The sequence below is a fragment of the Aquarana catesbeiana genome, linkage group LG03, assembly GCF_042186555.1.
Source record: "Aquarana catesbeiana isolate 2022-GZ linkage group LG03, ASM4218655v1, whole genome shotgun sequence".
Classification (NCBI taxonomy): Eukaryota; Metazoa; Chordata; class Amphibia; order Anura; family Ranidae; genus Aquarana; species Aquarana catesbeiana.
In genome coordinates, this window is record NC_133326.1 from 506,515,679 (window position 1) to 506,541,629 (window position 25,951).

Sequence of the window (25,951 nt, forward strand, 5' to 3'; positions counted from 1 at the left end):
TAATGCTCACTGACCATTATTTTGCTTCAAAGTGGTTTATTTAAAAAAAAAAAAAATTCCTGAAACTTCCCTCTTAAATTGGGGTGCGTGTTATACGCCTGTGCGTGTTATATACCGATAAATAATTAAAACATTTAAGGGCACCACCATTTTAATATTTGTCAATGTATTATTAGCTCCTTATCAGTGCAGTGTTGCATTTTGTTTGCCTCTTCTTCTACGGCATAAAAATGTTTGCACTTTCTGAACAGTCTTTGCTGTCATTTCACTCCCTACTAACGCCAGCACTGGTGACATGTCTCCCCTTGTGTTAACTTCTCCTTTCATAATCACATCCTGGGAAACACACACACCTGTGGCTGTGTGTTTGTCATCACAGACTGTATTTTGAGTGTGCAATCATACACAGGGACAGGGATTTAACAACAATCGGTGTCAATCTTAGCTGCAGCACTGGTGTTATTGGGGAGTAGACATACAAAAAGGAACATCTACAAGCCATTTTGTATGCTGATGGAAGAAAATAAAAATAAAATGCTACACTAAAGAGGTTAGGAGCTCATAACACAATTAAACACATTAAAGTCTTTTTGAACAGAGTTCTGCTTTAATGTAGTCTAAAGACTCTTTCTCATGGTGTTTTAGTTTCGGCTGTGGCTACAATCAGGCGTATTCCTGCAGCGGGCTTTACTGGTGGATGTGGATGACTGCGGTTACTCAGCCTGTACAAAGCAATTACATGCAAGTGTTCACATGGAATCGCACATGGAGCCATTACCTTTAGTAGGGGAAAGATGATCACCCCGGGCACAAGTTTGCGCATCTATAAGAAAGGGTCATATTGAACCCCTGCAGCAGAGAGCATGGCTTCCATACAGAGAACAAAGGTCCTTCTGTGCAAAATGCTAGCAGGGGACAAGCTTAAAATATCTTTAAGACTTTGTACATACTTTGTTTTGATGCACCTGGAATGTATTTTGCTGATTTAAACTGATCGTTCAGTTGGGTTTTAATGTATTACATCTCTTTATTTGCTTCCAGACCATTAGCTGCACCAAGGTATTATGTTTTTTGAGAGCACTTTTCATCTCACTCAGTTTCTTCACCCTGGCACTTATCTCTGCATACTTTCTAGATATATTCATTTTGTGTATTGATTGATGTCACTGTCAGCCACAGAATATAAAATGACTAGTTGAGAGACCAAGGATATATTTCTGATACTGCAGTGCTGTCAGCATGGATAAAACATTTCAGTCTATGGATTAACTGAAGCTATTTTAAGCAATATGTGATCTGCACCAGTTGCTTTTACTGGGACATTAATTTTATCTATAAATAAGTGAGCTGAAAGATTGACAAGCTAGTGTTACTCCTCAGATGCTAATAGTTTATTTAGGTTTAAAAGATTAAAATGTATACAAGTTGATTCTCCAGCTGCAGGAATCTATGCATTGCTGGCACCTGCAAGCTTCTACATGTGTAGCCACCAGATACATTGCAGATCCCGGCAGGAACTTCACTGTGGTCCTGAGGTTCCTGAAGTGATGATTGGCCAACCTACCTTGGTGTTTCTATTGGTCCATGCTTGAACATTATAATACCTTACCTGACCAATGATGAGAAAGGGATGGAAGAAAGAGGAAGGCCAAGTGCAACTTCAAAAAATGTAATTGGCTATGAGAATATTAGAGCCCTCTAAGTATTTAAAAATTTGCCTAACCTGGCTATTCTTAATTTATGCTTTATGTACCTATGGCAGAAGGAGGCTTGTCAGCACTTTACACATAAATGTGCAAGTTAAAGCATGTCTAAAGCCATTTTTGCTTTGGATAGAGCAGTGAAGGGTTAAAAACTTTGATAGGTTTTTAATTGTTGTCTGTGTCACAGCTGTAGAGATTCACCGCCTCTGTTTGTCCTAGTGACCATTGTCACCAGCACAAAAAAGAATCCAACATTTTCAGTGGTCACTGGAAAGGAATAGAGGGCAAATGTTCTAGTCGGGACCTTTGTTCTGGTGACAACTGCTGAGGATTGTCCTTACTTTGGAGTGATCCCTTCTCACTTCCTGTTGTTTCTTCAAAACAGTAATGGGAGAAAAGTTTGGAGTTCAATCCCTACCTTTAACAAAAAAGTTCTGACTTTAAATATTTTTTAATAAAAATAGAAACATAGAATCATAGAAAAGTGACGTCAGAAAAAAGATCCAGTAATCCATCAAGTCTGCCTGTTTATTTATTTATTTTTTATCTTTCTTGTTTTAAGTTTTTCTTTTTTGTTAACTTCTTTTGTGTAGTTATAGATCTATATTTATCCCATGCATGTTTGAAGCCATTTACTGTTGATTGTTTGAGGTCATGTCCCCGTGTTTTTGATTTTGGTTTTATATTGAAAATACTGCCCACCCTGAACCTTATTCAACCCCCTGATGTATTTAAAGGTTTCAGTCATGTCTGCCCGTCCCCTTATTTCCTCCAGACTGTACGTATTAAGTTCCTGAAGTCACTCTTGATATGTTTTATCCCCCAAACCTTTCACCATTTTTGTTACCCGTCTCTGGACTCGTTATTAATATATTTCTGTAAGTGAGGTCTCCAGAACTGTACAGAGTATTCTAAATGAGGTCTCACTAAAAATCTATTTAAGGGAATCAGGACCTCCTTCCTCCTTCTGGTGATCCCTCTAGTGATGCAGCCTAGAATTCTATTCACTTTTCCCACTGACTGGTTTAAAGCAAATTTGTAAGTTCTGTATATAATTGTGTTCTATTTTATATGTATTGCACACTGCCCTCACTGTGCACACGGCACTAATAATGTTTTCATTACATGTTTGCATTCTTTTGAGTCCTGGTTAGAATTAGCCTGCCTATGTTACGCCCCTTGTTACCATAAAAGTACAATTGTAATATTAATTTGATACCTACGTAATCATGTGTAAAAAAACCTTCAATTGCGTCATAATAAGGCAGAACAGCTATTTGGAAAGATGCTGAGTGTATTTTTTGTGTCTGTTCCCTACTGCAGTAGTTATTATTAATTTGGAACCACTAATCAATACGAGGATAGAAGTTGCCTATCTATGAATTTCCATGTCACTGGTTACACTGTTTGCTCATTTTGCAATTGTCTGAAATAAGTACGCTCAAATCTTTTTCCTCTGTAGGGCTGCCTAACACTGTACCTCCAATGTTGTACTCTCTCAAGGGATTTTTTCCCCCTAGGTGCATTATTTTACATTTGGATAGATTGAACTGCAGTTAACATTGCTTTGACCAATCTTCCAGCAATGCCAAATCATGTTCCATATTACAGACACCTCCAGGGATATCAACCCTATTTCACACCTTTGTGTCATTAGCAAAAAGATATACCTTGCCCAACAAACCTTTAGTTATATCACTTACATAAAGATTAAATAGGACAGGACCTAGTGCAGAGCCTTGTGGTGCACCACTAGTGACTGCTCTCAGTGCTGAGTGAACCCCACCTACAACCACACCCTGGTGTCCATCCTTTAGCCAACTGCATATCCACTGAACTACCCAAGGGTTAGGTCTTAGTTTGTACAACTTTTACATTAGATCATTATGCAGAACTAAAATACAGAATAGTGCAGCACTAAAAATAAAAAAAAAAGGGGGCGTGGCTTGGCGCGCGGCTTGGATGGCAGCGCACTAGAGGAGCTCCGTCAGACACACAGCCTGTTAGCCTGACACTCTTTCCAAAAACCCTCCATGCCGGCCAGGAAGCTACACAGCACCCCGCACACGCGTTCCCGCAAAGAGCTGATGACTCCCACAGCCAGGAATATCGTGGATTTATTGAGACAAAAGACGGAGGCTGAGAACGGCAAGGCCGAATCCAAGATGGCGCCGACGCAGCAGGCAGAGCTCCACGAGGAAGACCTCAGCGGTGAGTCAGACGTTAATGAAGACATTAACAGGGGGAAATCAAGACTTCACAAGCCCCTAACATACGCAGATATGTCCGGCTTCACAGCCAAAATTAAATTGGCCTTTTCAGCCGCCATAACCGATCTCAAAACAAATCTGGCTGTCCTCACTGAAAAATTAGCATCGGCGGAACATGCAGGGAAACAGAGAGATAAGGCCCTGGACAGGATGGCAAAAAATGGGGGGTAAAAGGTCCTTGAATCCACACTCACCAAAGTAGCAAACAGCAAATAGAGTACCAGCCGATTCGTTAATATGTGACGGGATACCTGCCCTAAAAGCAATGGCACTATATCAACAACAGAAAGAAGAGACAAGGGAGTCCCCAGAAAGCAAAAAAGGGGAATGGTCAACTACGGCTTATGGTACAAAAATGCAAAAAGGCTTTATTAAGGGTAGGGGGGGTGGGGGTATTTACATATACAAAAAATTCCAAATATATGTAAGATAAACAATGTATCTAAATAACACAGTCCGTCTCACTACACTAAACCAAAATTAAAAACCATGCTGCAACATTGATGAATAAAACTGCAGAGCGTGCCTGCAGGCCAAAAACGCATGCAGTGTCCATTTGAATCCAAAGAAAAAAGTATTGCACCAAACATTACATGGAGTAAGCTACTGATGGGATATCAAGTCTTATGTGGTCTAGTATTAACTGTGCATCAGATTGAGCAGTACTGAGAAAAAAAAAAAAAAAACCCACATATATCCACATAGACAGGACCTTACATAGCTGAATTAGGTGGGGTTTTTTAAAAAAAACCTCTGTTAAAAGGAAATCCTCCACAAGCAGCTTCCAACCTCAGTGCACTAAATGTGTGTTTACACCAGTTGTTTTGGAAATGGAAAGACCAGCGTTCCTGTTACTAGGTATGTCCAGTGCACAAACACTATTTCCTCAATGCAGCATTTTTTTTTTTTTTTCTCAGTACTGCTCAATCTGATGCACAGTTAATACTAGACCACATAAGACTTGATATCCCATCAGTAGCTTACTCCATGTAATGTTTGGTGCAATACTTTTTTCTTTGGATTCAAATGGACACTGCATGCGTTTTTGGCCTGCAGGCACGCTCTGCAGTTTTATTCATCAATGTTGCAGCATGGTTTTTAATTTTGGTTTAGTGTAGTGAGACGGACTGTGTTATTTAGATACATTGTTTATCTTACATATATTTGGAATTTTTTGTATATGTAAATACCCCCACCCCCCCTACCCTTAATAAAGCCTTTTTGCATTTTTGTACCATAAGCCGTAGTTGACCATTCCCCTTTTTTGCTTTCTGGGGACTCCCTTGTCTCCTCTTTCTGTTGTTGACCTGGACAGGATGGACAAGATTGCTGTGTCCCACACCCAACACTTTATAGACGTAAACAGACACCTGGAAGACCTCGACAATAGAGGCAGGAGGAATAATATTAGGGTGCGGGGGATCCCCGAAACTGTGGAGGCAGATCAAATAGCCCCGGCCCTACAGAGGGTCTTTAATAGCCTACTGGAAAGGCAGGAGGAGACTGTGATTGATTTTATCAGGGCCCACAGAGCACTCAGGCCTACAGGCCCCGACACTGCACCACCCCGGGACATCATTTGCTGCCTCCAAAGCTTCCAGTTAAAGGAGGACATAATGCGCAAAGCGAGGAGGAATGAGAGGATCATTTTTAATGGAGAGAACATAATGTTATTCCAAGATCTATCCCAGATTACACTTAAAAACCGTAGGGCTCTGCGCCCACTACTGGACAAACTTCGTGAAAAAGACCTCAGATACACCTGGCGTTTCCCCTTTGCCCTCATTGTGGCGACAAATGGGCACCAGCATATCCTACGCACCCCATTGGATCTTCCCGATTTCTGTGCGGGACTCGGCCTGGACCTAGTGGACTTGCCAGATTGGTATGCCGAGTTTGCATTACCACCACACAACTCGAGCCCATCCAGATCACCATTTTCCACACCTGAAAAAAGGTCTTCCAAGAAAATGAAGTCAGGCAAAGCAGGAAGCTCCAAATTCAACACACCGAATCCAAGAGCTCTTTGGGATTGTGACCACACGGAGGACTGATGCAGAGCTGTCCAGCTTACAAGCCTTTACAAAGACCTGGCTATCTGTTTTGATCCCAGAGGGAATTATTTTTGACCAGTTCAACCGCAGATTTTTTTTTTTTTTTTTTTTCTTCTGTTTTTGTTTTTGCCTTTTTAAGGCTCAGTTTACTAGGGCCATGCCCCACTGACTCTCATTTCCTTAAGGTAGTCACAGGCTTGCTATATGCACATGATGTGTACCACAATTTATTTCATGATGTTTTAGCATTAATCTAAGTTATAGCAGTTCTGGGGCCCTCGCGGCGGTGGAGGCAGGCTTGACCGTGACACTTTGGAGGTGGCGGCCGCCTGGGTCTTCACGTCGCGGGAGTGACAGTGATAGCGGGGCCTCTCGGTCCTCCTGTCTGGGGACGGAGAGGACCCTTTAAGCGATAGGGTGAATTAAACATATATATGTTATTCCAGTTAAGAGATGTATATCTCTTATTAGCCTTAGGCTGTGTGTCTGTTGGAGGACGGTTTTGCCAGTTATATCCTTCATAAGTTTTATGCTTAAACTTAACGGTTTGTTTTGTTAGACTCATACACCAGGCAGCCGCCTCCCCCTACCCCCACAAGTGGTCTGTCACTGCACTAAGCTTTGCAGACGCACTACAGTTCTCTAGATAGGGCTCTATCTAGAGGTTGAACTTAATTCCTATTCTACTCGCTCCTCCTCTCACCTTCAATTTTTTGTTTTCTTACTTTCTGCCCTTTTTCTCCTTTCTTTGTTCTCACACCCACCTCTCTATCTTACTTCTTGTCACACCTCTCAGAGGTTCTGACCACCCACGTCCCCGACCTTAAGAACACCTTAACTGACCACCGGTATTTCTTTTTCAGATTAATAGAGTTCCGCACCGCTCCTGAGTCTGCACCATGGCTTACTCTCTTCTAGGGCGCAATCCCACAGTAATATCCCACAATATACAGGGATTGAATACCCCGGAGAAGAGATCCACGTTACTTAAAGAAATTAAAAAAGGTAAGCCACATTTCATACTACTACAGGAAACCCACTTTAAAACTGGCCGCGTCCCCAGGCTCGCCGACTCGAACTACACAAGGGTTTATCATGCCACAAACAGTCTCGCTAAAACTAAAGGGGTCTCGATACTGGTCAGTAAGAATGCACCTTTTGACCTGACGGACCAACTGACAGACCCTGAGGGCAGATACATTTTCCTAAAAGGGAACTACAGTGGAACGCCCATCACAATAGCAAATGTGTACTTCCCGAACTCAGCACACCTGCTATTTTGTAAACAAATGGTACATAAGCTGCAGGAGTTTGCTACGGGGTGTCTGATACTGGGAGGAGACTTCAACATCCCCCTGAATCCCGGACACCTCCAATGGCAACACTAGCATTAGGTACAAAACCCTGAAAGGCATTAAATGCCTCCTCCATAAGTTGGGACTGATAGACTCGTAGAGATTCCTCAACCCACATGGACGTGACTACACGTTTTATTCAGCACCACATAAAAAATACACTCGGATAGATTATCTGTTTATAACTCAAAAAGACCTTCCTACTCTTTCCGAGGCATAGGCACCCAATCCCTCTCCGATCACGCCCCAGTGGCAGTAACATTAGACTTGACAGAGTCGCAAAAAAAGATCCAGATCTGGAGGCTTAACTCCTCGATACTCTCAGACCCCACCCATCTACCCAAACTCAAAGAGGCCCTGTCAAATTTTTTCACCCAGAATAACACCCCAGGGATGGACCCATTGATGATTTGGGAAGCCCACAAATGTACTCTAAGGGGGGAATTGATTTCGATAGGGGCTAGAAGGAAAAAGGAGAGAGGAAAAGAAATCAAAACTCTAATAAGTCGTATCCATAAGTTAGAGTCCCAACATAAACAATCTCTTGCAGTGGATACAGCCACAGAATTATTAGCAGCCAGGAAACAACTACAGACACTTTTTGATGCTAAAGCCAAACGGTTCTTATTTTTCAGGAAAAAAATCTACTATGAGGGGGGCAACAAACCAGGCAAGACGTTGGCGAGGGCGCTAAGAGTCCACACCCAAAACAATAGCATTATAGGCATAAGACAGCAAAAAAATGGGACACTAGATGTCACTACAGAGGAGATTGCTAAACATTTCCATACATTTTACTCAAATCTCTACAATTTACCGCCACAGCACAAACAACCGGGTATGGATGGCAATAGGACACAAGTAATCAAAGACTATCTTAGTAAAAGTGGTCTCCCATCTCTTGACACGACGGAAGCTAACACCCTTGAAGACACAATAACCACGACCGAAATTAGAATGGCCATTAAGAATTTGAAGCTAGGTAAAAGTCCCGGCCCGGATGGGTACACGGCTATCTACTACAAAACATTTACAGACCTGCTGACAGATCCTCTAGCATCGGCCTTGAACTCCTTGTCCGAACCCAGGACCACAACCCCAGATTTACTTTCAGCCTATATAACAGTAATACCGAAAATAGGTAAAGACCCCTCCGATTGTGCCAGTTATCGTCCTATATCCTTGCTGAACCTGGACGTGAAAATCTTTGCGAGGATTCTTGCTGACAGACTGAGACCCTACCTCCAAAAAATAATTGGCCCGGAACAGGTGGGTTTTATGCCCGACCGTGAAGCCAAAGATAATGTCACTAAAGCCCTTCTACTAATCCACCAAATGGGCTCCAGCGGATCAGAGGGCCTTCTCCTGTCCACGGATGCGGAGAAGGCCTTCGACCGCGTGGCATGGGACTACATGTTGTCTACTTGTAGACATATTGGATTGGGTGATAGGATGTTGGCCTGGATCTCCGCACTTTATCATAACCCCTCGGCTAGACTGAAAATAAACGGCACTCTCTCGGAGTGGGTACATATCGCGAATGGTACAAGACAAGGCTGCCCCCTTTCACCACTCCTATTCATTTTAACCCTAGAGCCATTTATTAGACAGGTCAATGCAAATAAATCGGTCAGGGGATTCCAGGTAAGGGGGCGTGAGTTCAAGGTAGCCGCCTATGCCGATGATTTGTTATTTTTTATATCCAGGCCCCACACTACTCTCCCCAATCTTATGAAAGCCTTTGAACATTATAGCTATGTCTCCAACCTAAAGATAAACTACTCCAAATCGGAAGCAATGAATATATCCCTCCCCAACCACTCACTCACATCGGTGATAGAGAACTCACCCTTCAAATGGGACCACAAAAAACTGAAATATTTGGGGGTGTTTTTAACACCACAATTATCGACAATATACGAACAAAATTTCCCCCCTCTCTTAAAATCTATAGAAACGGACTTGCGCAAATGGCACGCTGGAACCTTCTCTTGGTTCGGAAGGGCAGCGGTCATTAAAATGACAGTCCTCCCTAGGCTCCTCTACCTAATGCGCACATTACCGATTAAACTGCCGCCTACCATGTTCAGGACACTGAGAACCATGTTTTTGAAATTTATTTGGGCACACAAAAATCTGAGAATCAAACTTGAAACACTGCAGAAAGTGAAGGCACTGGGAGGGTTAGGAGTACCCAACTTACAGGGCTATTACAAAGCATCCCACGTAACAAGGGTTATCGACTGGCACTGTCACAGAGATTCCAAAGACTGGGTGAAATTAGAAATGGACCTTCAAGCCTTACCACTTACCTTTGCACCTTGGCGACCTTGGCATTCATACACGGACGACCTGAAGCAACACCCCTTAACGGGTACCACTCTGAAAGTGATCCATGAGATACCCGCTGACACAGGAGTTACATCCGCCTTAGGTCCACTTACCTCACTGCGAGACAACCCAGATTTCATCCCAGGGGTGGGCAACCCTCACCTCAGATCCTCCCACAGTGACAGACCTCTTTTAGCAAGAGATTGTTACCATCAAGCCAAAATGAAAGACTTTCAGACACTTAAACAAAATGACAATGTGACTGACTTGTCCTTTTGGACATACCTCCAAGTTAGAAGCTATGTAAGCACTAACCACAAGGTGGGAGACTTTTCTAGGCCTTTGACAGATTTCGAGTCGGTGTGCCTTGGGGGAGAGCCAGTACGTGGGGCTACCTCAATTATTTATTAGTGGCTACAGAACACGAAAACATCCATGGACGACAGACTCAGAGAGCGGTGGTCAGAAGCCTTACAGGTAAACATAACCCCGAAACAGTGGAGGAACGCTTGCATCTTATCACACAAGTGCTCTATCAGCACCAAAGTGCAAGAGACAGCTTTCAAACTCTTGACTCAGTGGTACCTAACTCCAACAAATTTAAATAAGATGTTCCCCCAGACATCGGATCGATGCTGGAGGTGTTTGGGAGATAGTGGGACTTTGCTACACATATGGTGGCATTGCCCTTTGATTGCCCATTTCTGGGACAGTGTACGAGAATATATAAAAAAAATCACTGAGACCACTCTACCTTTAGATGCAGCCTGTTGCCTGCTGCATATTTCGAGCTGGCCTCTGAGGAGATATAAGCGTTCGCTCACAAAACACTTACTAAATGCGGCCAAGCCCCTCATCCCACTTTATTGAAAATCAACTCACGTACCAACAACTAAGGAATGGCTAAATAGAGTCATAGAATTTTATGAAATGGAAGACACTTTGGCACAAGCAAACGAACAAGTTGAAAACTTTCTCGATACTTGGCGCCCATGGAACGTGTTTAAATACTCTCAGACATTTTCCGACATTTTCAGTGCCCAAGTTTAGGCGATAAGCTAATTTAGTCTTAGATATGGCATAACAGTAGATCTGTGCTGGATTACACACTTGGTCGACGTGGGTGGTCGAGATCAATTAGGATTACTCAAGATCATTTCCGCTTCTTTTTTATAATACGATACTGAATAAACACAAACTCCACTCCTCCTACTTCACATATGGTTTAGGTTTTCGTTTCCCCTTCTTTCACATGTATACTTTATTTTTTCCCCTCTTTTCATCTCTTTGATCTATTCAGAGGGTCAATTGCAATATCGCATATAATATTATTAAAGGCATAGGCGAAATGGGTTGTGACATTGTACAGGCCTATTTCTGAGGCGATATGGTTCATGTAAAAGACACAACCGATACTACAGTGTTCAATTTTTGGTTATTTTGAATCAACATTGCATAAACAAATGTAAACTGCGGCCTTTTTACTGAAACTTATGTTAGATCAGAAGCATTTTACTGTACTCTCTGTTCTGTATTGTCTACTTAATACTTCTGTAATAAACTTCTTTAATGGAAAAAATAAAAAATAAAAAAAAAACATAATTATAAAATCTCATATAGGTAATATCTAACAGTTCTAAGACATATAGGCAGTCCCAGTCCCTCAGTAGTGATTAGGGTGCTCAAATATGTTATTGCAGTTATTGTGCATCCTTATCTGTGCTTCCACCATCATAAGTACAGGCTGCTCACCTCACTCTGTGGACCTCTGAATAAACAGAAAGGTCATTCAAGCATTCCCCACAGAGGCAATCAAAAGATGAAGTCCTGCCTTTAAGCCAATCCAACGATCGAAATCCGGCCTCAAAAATGTAGCAGAAGTATAACCCTCTTATATGCAGTTGATAGTGACGTGGTTCATGCAAAATCAATAGAACATATATAGTGCTCTCTGCTTGTACTTAAACTGTCTCTTTATTAAAAGTAAGGAAAGTTACTTACAAACAAAGCACTGAATCCCCAGTGCTAGGAAATAGAACTTGTACCACAACATGACTCTAAGTCTCTTTGTAAGATCTGAAAGGTGGCTGTAATGATGTCACAAAGCCCTCCCGCCCACATGTGTATCGTCCCTGTGGGCAGGACTTCCTCAGCGAATTTCGCTGGTACAAGTTCTATTTTGCATGAACCACATCGCTATCAACTGCATATAAGAGGGTTATACTTCTGCAACATTTCTGAGGCCGGATTTCGATCATTGGAGTGGCTTAAAGGCAGGACTTCATCTTTTGATTGCCCCTGTGGGGAATGCTCGAATGACATTTCTGTTTTATCAGAGGTCCACAGAATGAGCTGAGCAGCCTGTGCTTACGGTGGTGGAAGCACAGATAAGGATGCACAATAACTGCAATTATATTCGAGCACCCTGATCACTACTGTGGATTTTATTCTTGCCTGTTGGTGCCTTCTATGTCACCCTTGGTTTTTAAATTATACAAACTGGGACTGTCTATATGTCTTAGAACTGTTAGATATTACCTATATGAGATTTTAGAATTATGCACTATTCTGTATTTTATGTCTGTTCAAGGAGTGCAATATATTGGCCTTGAGTGTTCAGCTGCTTATGATTGGAGTATTATATCTGTTTTTGTGCTGACTGAATTCATCTGTTCATTATGTGCAACTGTATCAAATGCCTTGCTGAAATCAAGATATGTGGTTTAAAATGGTCAAACTTTTTTTTCAATGCTTGGGGCCCCCAGAGAGTTATAAATTGTGAAGTACCTGATATTTATATTAACTCAAACAATAGTAATTAGTGAGGAGTCACAAAGAAAAACCATATTACCAAATGCATTGGTATTGTCAGCTCTGACAATAAAATGCTCAAATAAAATGTATGGCCAGAATTTGTTGGCAGCCCATGCAGATGCTGGTGTAGATTGGCAAGACCAATAGGAGTCCACTGGCATTCTGTGAGAGATAGCATAGTTGTTTAATTACATAATTAGAAAGGCCAAATAGAGACAGTCCTTGAAAGTCAGCCTTGCATAAAAATCAGCTTTGGTCTAGAACAGCCTTCCTCAGGCTTTTTATCGCTAAGGAACTTTTAAAAACATTTTAGGGGACCCTTGAAATAATTTTCTCATCTACAGCTTGTGGTACATTAGTGTTATCAATGACTTGTAGATATAGCAATATATGTGTAGATAAAACAAATACAAACACTGATACAATAAAAAAAACTGAATTGCATACTAAATATCAGAATGACAGTCATAAAAAACATTGACTTTGCATGAGTGCCTAATGGTAACACTAACTTTTTATCAGTGCTCATTGCAAAACTTCATTGGAGTTCAGGGAAAAATTTTAACTGTGCATTCATGTTTAGGGACAAACTTTAGCTTTTACTGGTGTTTCGGGAAAAACTATAACTTTGCATTTGTGCTTTGGCACAAACTTTAACATTGCATCAGTGTTCAGGGACAAATTTTATCTCTGTATTGGTGTTTAGGGACAAACTTTACCTTTGCATTAGAGTTCAGGGGCAGCCATACACTGGTAGGTGGTCCATTAGATTTAGTTGGCTGGGGCTGTGGATTTACACCTTGAATGGACCAACCCTTCATCTCCTAGGCTCTCTACCTTTGAAAATATGCATAGATCAAGGATCCTATTCATAAAAATATCTTAATGCAAAATACTTCTGTCCATATCATCATATTATTTTTTACATGTTTCTGTAAGTCACAACAAACAGGAGAGGAGACAGATTAGCAAGAACTGCTAGTAATTTGCCTTATATTTTTCTCCCCTTTGCTCAGGTTTAGACAGGAGAGAGGCTACCACTGTGCATGCACTGGAGACCACACAGGCTGCCCGAGCTGGGACTCTAGGCAGCAGTTGGCTGTCATGTTATATGGACATATGGCATTACATCACCAGAGAGCCAAAACGATAAGCCTATGCTTATCGTACCGGCTCTCTCGTAATTTCACATCAAGCGTCCTGTCTCCCTGACAAGCAATGGCTTGGCCATAGCTGCATGGGGAAAAGTGAAGCCACTGTTGGGCAGGTATAAATGCTTGGTCTAGAAAAAGACAAACAAATCAACGTGGACATTTAGTTTCAGTTTGGCCTTAATAAAAAAATAATCCTTCCTTATTTCACAAAGGTAATTAGATATATTTCCTGGATTGAAATGTTACAATGCAATGCATTAGTAATTGTAACTAAAAATACCACTTGATACAAGAACACATTCAGTCTTTTTTAAAGGGACCCTGTTGCCCATATGATATGTTTACTTTACATACAGTATTTTAGGCATGTTATTTACTTGTAAAAGTCATCTGCTGTAGACATACAGAAGACCTGAGACTGCTGATGGGTACCGTCATCTTGAATGTGTTGTTAAGAGCCATAGATGACTCTTTTCACTCAAGTCACCCCCCCCCCCCCCCCCCCACACACACACACACACACACACACACACAGGAGCTACATAAAAGGTTGTAACTGGGTTTAAGTCTCACATTATTTCCTTGTAGTGAGATTTCTGGTGACCTTCTACAACTAGATGTCCCCACCTATCTTTCGTTCCTGAACTGGAATTCTGTTTAAGAGAAGTACTACCCTTTTATTCTGTCTTCTGGAGGGACATCATGCATGGCATAAGTGTGTCCTCTGCCATGAATTCTGGGTGCCATCTTGGGGAAGCGTGTGTCTGTATTTACACAGAGTACTGTTGGGATTTGGCAGCCCTATTTGCCACAGAGAGGATATATAGCCCTGCTGTGTCACTTTGGGGAGTCTTCCAAATTAGGGAAAGTAGGTAGGGATAGAGACCCACTTATGAGGGAGAGATAGGCTGAGCCTAGCATCAGGTTCCTGTGGAAAAGAGACAGTTTGCAAACATCCCGGACACCTCCTGGCGTTTTTTGCAGTGATGGGAAGAAGGAACTACTTTGCATGTAATCAGCATACCAATCCTACTCTACCCTGTGCACACGTTGGACAGCAGAGCATCCCTTGTCCCTTGTAGTAGGTTCAGTGAATAGCCACAAGCAACTCTGGTATAGAAAGCCAGCCCCCAGCATTCTACTGAATGTAAGCACCATATGCCTGCTTTCAGAGCAGGAGAGGGCTATATTGTGCAAGGAGGGAGGGGGCTGTGCTTTCGCATAGGATCTTCCTGTAGGAGTCAAATTTGACAGGAAGTTCAGAGGCACAGTGCAAGTTAACAAATCATGTATGGAAAGAAATAAATGCTGCAAGCAAGCACCTAAAATGCTTGATATTTCTGTGCCTCCAATTGCAATTTTTTACATAGCTACCAACTGTCCCTAATTTTCGAAGGACTGTCCCTGATTTGGGACAAAGTCCATCTGTCCCATTTTCCTCCTCATGTGTAGCTCATTTTGGTCTGATCTACAGTTGTATAAAAAATGCACTACTTATCTATCAAAAAGGGTTTCTCGGTGCTAAACCTTTTATCCAATTTATAAATTACTGCATTTCTAAATTCCAAAAGCCAGTATAAAGGAATAGCAGTGGTAGAAAGCACTTGTGGGTTAAACCAATATTTTTTTTTGGGGGTGTGGAAGAGGGTGTGTCCTATGCCTCCATACTTTTTGCTAATCAAAAGTTGGGAGGTATGTTTTTAATTGGTGACAGGGTTTCCTAAAAGTGGGTCTATCAGGATTTAAGTTCCCAGACTAACAATACTACCTAAATCAAAGGCACCTAATGGACTTTGCATACAAATGAAAGGTCTGCTTATTTCACAGCCTACCACTTAACAATTAAAAGAATTAGGTGATAACCATAACATGATAAAACATTGGAAGTAAAAATAAAAAATACTCACCTTCTACCCCAACTTCGCCACATTCACCTAGGCGATGACATCACTGGACTTTTTTGCGGATCCTGGGAAAGGTAGAAATCTCTAATCCTGGGGATGTGGTTTGGTGCCAGACACTAATGGCCGCATAATCCCTGTGCTCCTGTCTCCAGAGGTGCCTCTCTCAGTCTAGTGGAGCCATCTTCCCCTGCAGACATGGGGAACCCAAAGGGGAACTCGTCCCCAACTCGGTCCCTATCCCCCAGGGGAACCGAATCCCAGATGAGCCGCAGTATACCGGAGATCTTCCGGACGCAGCCACATGAGGCCCCGGCTTCATCTCGGGCCTACAAGAATGTGGCACGCTCCTCCAGCCTCAGCCCTTCGGGCAGACACCAGGTTTACTCCTTTATGCCAGGCACGGCTGCAGATCAGCCCCTGAGTATCTGAGACCTGCGATCAGTGGCAGAAGATATAAAAGCCACATTGAAAATGGTGAACACAGACCTCAGGAGAGACATCCAGACCATGACAATTCATAAGGATGACATAGAAGAGACGACATTGCATAATGAAACTGCCATTCATCAACTCCAGGCATCCTCCCAGTCACACAATGTACAGCTCAGAGACCTTTATAGATACATGGAAGACCTGGACAATCGTGGTCGGCATCACAACATTTGGGTAAGAGGCCTTCCTGAAACAATTGACCATAACCAATTGGCCCAGGCTACTATAGCCATATTCAATGATCTTTTAGGCAGACCCCCTGAATCCACCATTGACTATGAGCATCTGCACAGAGCTCTCAGACCCAGGGTAAGACACACTGATCCTCCCAGAGATGCAGTATGCTGCCTGGTTAACTTTAAACCAAAGGAAGAAATCCTGCGAAGGGCCAGGAATTGCCGCAACCTATTATACCAAGGCACAGATATAAAAAATATTCAAGACCTCTCACCCATCCCTCTCCAAAATAGAAGAGTCCTGTGTCACCTCTTTGACCTACTACGCTCTAACGGAATCCAGTACCGCTGGAAATTTCCGTTCTGCCTATCTGCCCCAGTACAAGGCCGCACGGCCAACTTGCGGGTGCCAGAGAACTTACCTGCCTTTTGTGAGACACTAAACATACCCCGCATTGAATTATCTGACTGGTGTAAAACCGTCCACCCTCTTCACCTCAGGAGATATACCTCCATGGATGCCATCCCAGTCCGCAATGAATTCCACATTCGGCTATGCAGGTCCAACTCACCTAGATCCACCGCATCCTCAAGATCGAGGAACACACAGAATAATAGTCCCACAGCTTCTCCAGCCCACAGAAGACCTCGTCATGGAGGTCCAGAATGACCGATCATCTTTTTTCCTTTTTCAACTGAAACTCTGAAACCCGATATATCTTTGATACCATATTAATCTACCCCGTTTTCACGATTTCCATCAAGGGATACCTTCACAAAGAATACCGCCCTTAGAGATTAACTGATCCACATTTCAAATGCCAAGTTCACTGTCTTCCCAGTCCTTTCGATTGAAGTGAAAAAAATCTATCTATCCCTAGTGGGCCTCATTCCCACACCCTCCCTCAACCCCAACATTGACCCCAATGTTCACCCACATCTAGATACCAGGCCTCTCTCCACTCCGTTATCAAACTTCTACCCAAGAAGCAAGAACTCACCATAACGCTTGAACACCTTCACTGATGGAAACGAATGGTAACCTTTGCAATGCATAATAGCCATTGACAACTTAAACATTGACACACAAGTTTAGCATGCACATGCTGTGAGATGCCTAACCTCTAGGACTACAGGCTTGTCCCCTAAGCAGTCTCCCCCTTACCATATCCCTCCACTTCCTTATTCCCTCTCCCCCCCTACCCAACCCCTTCCCAATCCCCCACGGCTCATAACACTGCTTCCACTGGATTACATAGTTGAAGTACTAATAATGACTTCTTGTATCCATAGGCCTCTTTTGAAAAACAGTTCCTTGTGATATATACTGCTTAGAGAATCCCTCCCTGGAGAGCCAACTTCACACGGAATCTAAAATAGACTCTCATTGTCACATTACCTCTCACAAACCAGTTTAAAGCAATTTATCCTTCTCGTTGAGAGAATACTTCTATATGCACTTAATCCCCCCTTCTTAAAACAGCTGAGAATAGGCCTCATGACCAATGCAACTATTAAGCTGCCCCACATTGGATACCGCTTATGCCCTGTACACACGATCGGACATTGATCGGACATTCCGACAACAAAATCCATGGATTTTTTCCGAGGGATGTTGGCTCAAACTTGTCTTGCATACACACGGTCGCACAAAGTTGTCGGAAAATCCGATCATTCTGAACGCGGTGACGTAAAACACGTGCGTCGGGACTATAAACGGGGCAGTAGCCAATAGCTTTCGTCTCTTAATTTATTCTGAGCATGCGTGGCACCTTGTGTGTCAGATTTGTGTACACACAACTGGAATTTAACCGATCGGATTTTGTTGTCGTAAAATTTTATAGCCTGCTCTCAAACTTTGTGTGTCGGAAATTCCGATGGAAAAAGTCCGATGGAGCCCACACACGATCGCAATTTCCGACGACACAATCCGATCGCACTTTTTCCGTCTGAAAAAACCCACCGTGTGTACAGGGCATTAGATGCGCCCTACCCCTGTAGATGCATCCTCCGTGTGAATTCGCCCCATCCACCATACTCAAGGGCATACCGTATCACTTTATGGTCTCCAGACGAGGTAAAGTCACTTGGTAAGCCGAGAATGCTAATAAAAAGGAAGGATATTGTTTATTGTTGTTGGTTCTTGTTGGAAACCATATCTCCCCCTTTGTTGTGCATAATTAATGACTGACTCAGTCTCACTCAAGGGTTTTTTTTTTTCTTTAGCTAAACGGTTTAACCACGGTAACTCTCTGGTGTGTGGGGCTGATTTCTTTATATTATTTGCTAACGTTTCCTACTTCATCGCTTGTCATGCGATCATATGCTCGGGTGAGTTGGAACGGTCCATCTCCAATACCGGCTCTCCAAAACCCAAACGTAGATTGACTGGAGGTTGACCACACACACTAGAGATCTCATACTGATAAGTTTTTGTACTATAGCCCAGCTGAAATATTGGTTACTGAATGCTAAGTTTATACAACAAAGGTATTCATAAAGAAAAAGCACTTTTTTTTTTCACAAAACAATTAAGTTCACTCTATCTTTAGATAAAAAGTGCATACTATCACAATACTGGTGCTGTCTCACTTTAAAATATGCCGTTATGTATTAATCTACACAGTCTCCAGATGAGTTCACATTATTTTTTGTTTTATAACTTTCTACTAACCTTGTAATTGAGTTCTTCATCTGTTGAACCATAGTCTCTCTGTTTGGTGCTAAAACCGAAGGGCTCCTCCATTTGTCTACAATACTCACCTACCTCTAGTAGACTAGAGGACTTTATTTACCCATCTACTCACTCAATACCGACACCTTCTGCTTCTCCACTTGACAGGAACCCATTTATTACCATTGACCCCTACCAGACCACATAACAACCCATAAGGAAGGTCTTTGGATCCCTACTTACCTCTGAAACACTTCCTCTTCTCTCTTTTCTCCACTCTTAGTGGTAACCTTTCTCACCCCTCCCCCTTCATACCCCCTTGTTATCACATTACCCCCCTCTCATTCTTTTGCCACTCTCTCCTCTCACCTCCTCTCCCCCTCCACCTTTTTTTAAATAATTTTTCCTCTCTCTTTCTCTCTTTCTCTCTATCTCTTCCTTCACCCTTCTCCTCCCTTCCTCCTGAGTCTCCACTACCCCAATACCATAGTCACTGTCCTTCCCCCCTGGATACTACTATCCTCATGACTTACTCCTATTCACACTTAGGTGTAATAGCCAAAAAATACCTCGGATTCTTCTACATAATTACAGCCCTACCTCCCACACATTATGTCGCATACAAGATCTACCACCAAACATACCACGCTAAAAGTTTTTCCACTCGGCTTACCAGCACGGTGGGGAGACGTGGCTAGCTTGCATTTCTCCCCTTTTTATGTTCCCGAAGTAGGACCCTTCCTTTTTGGGCCACTGGAGGGAGCAGTTTACATGCCGGCGGCATTCCTTGATCACCGCCGGATGATCAGAAAGGTCCCTCGCATGCGAGGTTTAACCGCGCATGTGCGGGATGTCATGACGTCACGTATGTTACGTCGGAGGTGACGGCTAATGCCGGGGCCTAGCCTTCTGGAACGCCGAGGGGGCCACATGAACATCGCGATCCTTGCGGTAAGGTCTCCATGTGGGGGGGAGATGTGGGGAGGAGATGAACACCTGCGATTAATAGGTATCTAATTTAAATACTACATACAGGTGCAGCTTCCCGAGGATCGTCAGGAATGGAATGCTGCCAGACACATGCAGAAAGTTTTGGAGTAACAAGTAAATGCGTTTGCTGGACATGCCAGACTGGCTGCAGTCTACACTACATTGAATATTTCATTTACCTACATATCTTTCATTATTTAGGTTTTTCACCATGTTATCAACATACTGATACTTCACACACATGGTCCTATCTCTAATAATTTTTATTTTTTTTTGCTAACATTGTGAATTATCCCTATTTATCAGGTATTTTATACTTCACTTTTATTCACTCCATATTGGATTTCCCCCATTAGCAACGACAACAATGCATTCACCCTTTTTTCTCCTTTTTTGCACAGGGTTTGGCACTCTTAATATTATTGCGATTTTTGAATACACCCTTTTTTTCAAGTCCTCTTTTCATGTTAGACTCCATCACTTATTCATTTTCACACTCACCGCTTCACCACAATTCAACATCACCCATGTAATTTGTTTTATTAGGCAATAACATATAGTACATCTATTTCTCATTTTACTATATATCATGATAAGTCAATTAAATGAATAAACTCAAATACAAATAAAATTATATATTTCTAACATGTGATTGAATACCAGCAAGTCTGGAATTACAAGGCAGCACTAAACACTTACCCAATACCTGCTAATTGCATACTGATTTTTACAAATTTCGAATTACAGGTGCCTCGCCCCATACCTTCCCCACTGGGGTCCAAGTATGTGGCTCCTTGCAAGCCCCGTGGACTATGGACCCACCTGGAGGAGGCGGAGGGAATATACAGACATTATGGGATCACCGAATGTAACCGTTTTTAATACCACTAGCTGTGCGATGCATCCCTACTGTCCCATCCCCTGAATGGTAAATATTTCACCACTTATACGGAGATGTATTCTTTTTAAAATATTATGAAATGTTTAATTATATTTTGTATACTGTACAAAATCCATAATAGAATTTTTTGACATATCTCTTTTGAATAAAAAACCCCCCTGAAGAAGACCAGAACTGAAAAGGGTCGAAATGCATCAGGGTATTCATGGGGTATTCATGTGGATAGCAATATTGCATTGTAACTGTATAACTAGGATCTCCTTGGTGTAGTGTTTGCCATGAGTGATGGTTTATGTTGTTTGTGTCGCCAACCAGAATTTATATTACAAAATTGATTGTACAAATGAAATTCATTTTATGTCAGAATTAAATAATGTTTTACCAATTACAGTTTTAGAAATATTTTGATGCTAAAAAACCCCTTGGAGAAAATCTTCCATTTCTTTGTATACTTTTGGGGTGCGTAGCTGTGTCAGCTCATACATGTGTTTTTCCATTTTGTAACCACGCTAAAAGTAATCTCTCTAAACGCGAAAGGGCTCAATATCCCTGAGAAACGCAGCCAAGTACTCTCCCAGGTGCAAAAATTAAAAGCCAACATCATCTTCCTACAAGAAACTCATTTTCACACAGACAAGATCCCTAAGCTTGCAAACCATTTATTCTCCACTTCCTATCATTCAACCAACCCACTTGCAAAAACTAAAGGAGTTTCAATTCTGATCTCCTTAAAACCTTAACTGGCAACTCACTGACTCACTTATAGACAAGGAAGGCAGATACATCTTTTTAAAAGGTAGGATTCAGGGCCGACCTGTAACTTTGGCCAATATTTACAGCCCTAACTCCACACAAGTCAACTTTTTTAGGTCGATTTCCTAACTCCTGGCAGGTTTTTCCGCAAGATTAACCATACTCGGAGGAGACTTTAATGTCGCCTTATACCACTATTGGACACCTCGTCCCGTTCCACATCTCTACCTTATAGGACCCTATGCCAAATCAAATTACAATTTCAAGAGCTACTCTTGCATGACACATGGCACACTCTCCATCCCAATTAAAAAGCTTACACGTTCTTCTTCGTCCGTCATAATAAATACTCTAGAATCAAGCACCTGTTCCTTTCCCAGACGGATCCCCTCTTCCTTTCCCACACGACTATCGAACCGATGCTCCTATCTGACCATCACCCAATCATTATAACATTGACCTTCCCAGACAAAAATCTCTTCTCAAAGATTTGGCGCCTATATTCAGCTCTATTGACATTGGAAACTGATATCAAAGACATTAGGAAAGCCATACACAAATTCTTCTTAGACAATGACAATAAGGATACACCCAATGAGAAGCTCACAAGTGCATCTTAAGGGGAAAATTCCTTGCATTAAAAACCTCCCAGAAGAAGGCCCATCAAGCCAGAACCGAAAACTTGATCCACAAAATTAAAGCCCTGGAGATTGCTCATAAGCAGACTCAGGCACAACAGACATACCACAACCTTACACAGACCAGAGAGCTCTTACTTGAAGAATTAAATCACAAAACGAGACGTAAATTTGTTTTACAACAAAAACTATTCTATGAATTTGGGAACAAGTGTGGAAAGTATTTAGCCAAAGCCATTCAAACGAACAAAGCAGACACCAACATTTATACTATTAATGACTCCCAGGGTAGGCCGAAAGTCACGGCCCCAGATATAGCGTCCCAATTTATTCCACACTATATAACCTCAATATGCAATCAGCCGACTCTACAGCAAACAACACTCAAAGTTCCCTTATTAAGAACTTTCTAAAAAAACACTGTCCTCAACCCATCGACAAAGAGGATACCCGCCAATTAGAGAATCCCATCTCGGAAGACAAACGCAAAAAAGCAATCAAGCAGCTTTAGGCCGGAAAAAGCCTCGGTCCAGAAGGGTTTACAGCCACCTATTTTAAAACTTTTACAGATGTACTCACTGGTCCTTTCCTCGAGGCCTTTAACTTCCTCTCATCCTCCACACTTCCCTTCCACAGACTTCTCGAAGCACACATTACAGTTATACCAAAAGAAGGGAAGGACATCACATCAGTTACCAACTACAGGCCAATTTCCCTATTGATTGTCAACATAAAACTCTTTGCCAAAATCCTTGCCAACTGCTTACTTCCTTTACTATCGTCTCTAATAGAAAAGGACCAAGTTGGTTTTATTCCAGGTTGAGAAGCAAGAGATATCACTACAAAGGCTATAAATCTGCACCACTGGATGACCACCAACAAACATAAGAACCCCTTCTCCGCATCCTATCATTGGATGCGGAGAAGGCGTTTGACAGACTGGCCTGGGACTACATGGGAGCAGTATTAAGACACTTAGGACTTCAAAACTGAATGTTTAACTCAATCATGTCCCTATATATGACACCAACTGCCAGGGTCCGGATCAATGATCATCTGTCGAACGCCTTCTTCATAACCAATGGGACGAGACAGGGCTGCCCACTCTCCCCTATTCTATTTGTACTAACCCTCTAGCCACTCTTATGTTACCTCAGGAACAACGACAATATCAAAGGTATACCCATAGCAGACCGCACATATATATCAGCAGCTTTTGCTGACGACATGCTTAGCCGCTTAGCCATATCCCCTCCACACTCAAGGAACACCCTCTCATTGACTGGACACTTCATTGTTTCAGGGAGACATGTAAAAAATTACACATCTCTTCCATTCTGGCACCCTTTATTCCTATGAGACTTAACCCTGCCTTTTCCCCTGGTATGTCTGCACAATTCCTAACAAATCAATGGCAACACTCAGAAATATTAGCACATCAATTTTTTCATGACGGCTCTTTCCTAGAATGTCTTGCGTTAGTGCCTAATCTCACCAATAAACCACTCCCACTCTGGACCTACTTCCAAATCCGCCACTTTCTACAGGGGATCAACCATGATTCCTCAATTTCACGAACATTCAATCCATTTGAACACTTATGCTCCCAATCTAGCCCCCAACAAAATTTGATCTTCAATATTTATACCATGCTATTTGCAGATATCTCCCCTAAGGCTGGAAAAGCTTGCACAACATGGGAAAAAGAAATACATTCAGAATTATCAGAAGACCAATGGGAACATTTATTTATGATTGCCCATAAAGGCTCCCTAAATGTCTCCATTCAATAAAACAATTACAAGACCCTGACTCACTGGTACAGAACCCCAGCGATTCTAAAGAAGTATAATCCTTCCTTTCCCAACAAATGCTGGAGATGCGCCAGAGAACCAGGCACCTTGTTACACATCCTATGGTCATGCCTGTTAATCCAACCATTTTGGTTACAAGTCCAAGAATTCACAGTCAATTTCCACATATTCTATAGAACATACCCCAGCCCAATTCCTTTTTTATCACTCTGATATACCGACACACAATTACTGCAAAACACTAATTCTACCGCTAATCAATGCAGCCAAAATGTGTATTCCCCGACATTTGGGGCTCTGCTCATATACCGACCATCCCAGAATGGTTTAAACAAATGAACAAAATTGCTAAGATGGAAGAACTAACTTTCATTGCCCGAGATTCTCCAGCTAAATACTCAAAGACATGGGCCTGTTGGAACCACTTCTGAACAACCAATAGATACCTGACATTAATGGGATAACCCCTTACCATGATACGCTCACCCAAGATAAACACTGATTTCATCACATATCTCTCCCAACTCCCCCCCGTTTCTCTTTTACTTTAGCAGGGGACATGGGCCTCCCACACCTACCCAAGGGATGAGCTTGGGATGTCCCATGTCAATTTTTTTCCATACGCGGCTTTCCAGCAACAGGTGTCTAATACACCTACTCTCCATCACCTTACTAAGATATCATCCCATAACTACATAACTATTAGCGGAGACTGAGGAGAAAACTACTAACCTACCTATCCCCTTGCCTCCCCCCCTCATCCCCACCCCCTCCTCCCCGCCTCCCCTCCTTCTGTCTTCCACCGTATCCTTTCACCTCTCTGACTGTCTTACATAATCCACTAAGCCCCCCTTGTACTGCCTGTTGCTAATCAGGTGTTTAAGACAAAGCACCAAGTTGGCAACATTATTTCCCTTTGGATCAAATTATCATACAAAGGCCCACATCATTATTCCCGCATATGGAATCTACCTTGACTACTTTTTAACACAACACAGAAAGACGTGCTACGGTATTTAGTAATATTCACTCTAAAGCCTCGTACACACAATCAGATTGTTGGCCAACAAAACTTTTATCCTAAGGGCTTTGGCCGATGGAGCATACACACAGTCGGATTTTCCGCCAAAAGCCTGTCATCACACATTTCCCATCGGAAAATCCGATTGTGTGTACAAGGCTTAAGTTTAACTACAATTTATCATTGTACCCTGCATAATACTTAATCTCCCTCTGGATTTTAAGCTAGATACTCAAGATATGATTGTTTGTGATTGTTATGTACATGCCTTTGACACACTTGTTTTACCCATAACAACCAATGATCTTTGATTCCTCAACGAATGTATGATAATACTGTAATCTTGATATTGTTATCCAATAAAAAATATAAAAAAAAATTAAAACAAAAAGAAATCTCTAATCCTGCAAGAATATACTCTTGCACAAGTTTTGTGATTTTGAGTATCTAGCTTTTCCAAGATCCTACCTTAAGGTCTGATGATGTCATCAATGCCTACAGGAAGCAGCTGGAAGTTGTAAGGTGAGTATTTTGATTTTGTTTTCACAATGTTTTAACATTTATTGCTTTTGCTTAGAAATATAATACATATTTGCTTTTGGGTTTAATACAGATTTAAAGGACAAATAAAATGTATCTTGTGGTGTTTCTGGTGGTGCCATCCAGAAAATGGATGCAGGGGTGCTCCTATGAGGGAAGGACAAGCAAGAGGAAGGACCCAAGCCCTGTGTTGAGCCAGCCACTGACGTTTTACGTTGGTACTTTGACGCTAAATACTGCTAGCTGCCATAACCCCGGTATTTTTAAAAACGGCGGGTGGCTGGCTTTCAGATAAAAGTGGTCTCAGCAGTGGATTCACCGCAAGGGCACTTTTGTCGGTGGCGGGACCCCCCCTGCCGTGCTTTGG

General features: G+C 42.2%; 1 protein-coding gene across 1 annotated transcript in view; it reads right to left on the reverse strand.

The window, feature by feature from the left end:
• NMUR2 (neuromedin U receptor 2) overlaps nt 1-25,951 on the reverse strand; it is a 73,863-nt gene that overhangs the window by 20,025 nt on the left and 27,887 nt on the right. The window lies entirely within an intron of this gene.